The following is a 1,685-nucleotide window of genomic DNA, read 5'->3' on the forward strand; positions in this document are numbered from 1 at the left end:
TCCCCGATTTGTCCGTGACAACTTTAGTCTCTGGAAGAACCGGATGTCCCTCTTTCTAGAAGGTGTGGATCCTGAAATTTCACACTATATAGAAAATGGACCATATATTCCATTTGCTATTGTTCCGGCTGTTCCAACAACAGCTACGACTGCCGCGATTCCAGAACGGCAGATTCCAAAGCTTCCACATCAGTGGAGCGATGAGGACAAGAAGAAAATAGCTATAGACACATGTGCTCGGTCTATAATAGCTATGTCTCTTCCTGATGAGATTTATCACTCTGTGATGAAACTCAAAACTTCTAAATCCATATGGGATACTCTATGTGTCCAATATGAAGGAACCACTCAGGTTCAGGAGACTAGAAAGATCAATCTAGTAAGACAGTACGAAAGCTTTCTCTGTGGAAAGTCTGAAACGCTGTCTGAAGTTCATTAGAGATTTAATTGCCTTCTTATTGATCTTAGGGCTGTTGACGGGGAATATTCTAATTCTGAAACTTTGACTAAGTTTCTAGAATGTCTTCCTGAGTCTTGGGATGCCTTTTTCATGTGTCTCAAGATGTCAAATGACATGTCCACTCTTTCTCTTTCGTATTTATACGGGATTCTGCTTAACCATGAGCAATCTCGTCAACTGAAAAGGAATCTTGTAAAAGAATCCAGGGAAATGAAAAGCTCTCCTTTAGCTTTGATCTCTGAATCTTCTTCAGTTGATACTTCTACTCCTTTTGTTTCTTCTCTTCCTCCCGTGGTCATCACGAAGATAGACTCTTCTGAGGACATTCCAGAATCTGATTTAACAGATTTTGATGAGTCCTTGTCACTCCTAACTAAGTCATTTAGGAGGTTCGCCAATAAGAGTAAATTCCGCAGATCTCCTCAGCTATCCCTAAGGGAAAGGCCAAAGTCTGAAAGAATAGACAAGGCTTCAGGTGTCTGCTATAATTGTCACCGGCCTGGACACTTTGCAGGTGAATACAGATTGAAGAAGACTGTGATGCCATCCTCTAAAGTTCCTTCCTCCAGGATCGTAGATGAAAAATATTCTAAACTGAAGGAGAAGTACAAGAAGATGAAGAAAAACCAGCAAAAGTCTAAAGGTCTTGTTGCTGAAGAGCATGACTGGGCTGAATCATCTGATGAATCATCTTCTGATGAAGAAGATAAAGCCTACGTCTGCATGATGGCCATTAATGCTGATGAAGGATCTTCTGAAGCATCCACATCATCAGAGCTATCTTCTTCTACTCAGGTATGTATCCTGAATGAACCCTCTTCTTCTTCTTCTTCTTCTTCTTCTTCTTCTTCTTCTTCTTCTTCTTCTTCTAGTCTTTCTGCACTAGATACTCTGACGATTGACCTTTACAATGCCCTCAATGGCAAATCAAAAGCTGAAATGCTTAATGTTGATCTTCATGAACAATTGAAGATTGGCCATTCTAAGATCAAAGAACTGGCCTCTGTTGAGGAAAATCTTAAAGATCAGGTTATTGTAAACCAAACCATCATTGTTGAACATGAAAAGGCTATCGCTGAGCGTGAGCGAGCCATCGCTGAACTCAAGGCTGAGAAAGCTACCATTGAAGGGTGGTGTAAAACTTCTTTTAAAGCCTCTGAGATCTTTAACGCTCAGATTCCCGCCAAGACAAAGACTGGTCTAGGATTTTCCTATGATCAGGAAG

Source organism: Cynara cardunculus, unplaced genomic scaffold (assembly GCF_001531365.2).
Source record: "Cynara cardunculus var. scolymus isolate 2C unplaced genomic scaffold, CcrdV1 Un_Scaffold_1165, whole genome shotgun sequence".
Taxonomy (NCBI): Eukaryota; Viridiplantae; Streptophyta; class Magnoliopsida; order Asterales; family Asteraceae; genus Cynara; species Cynara cardunculus.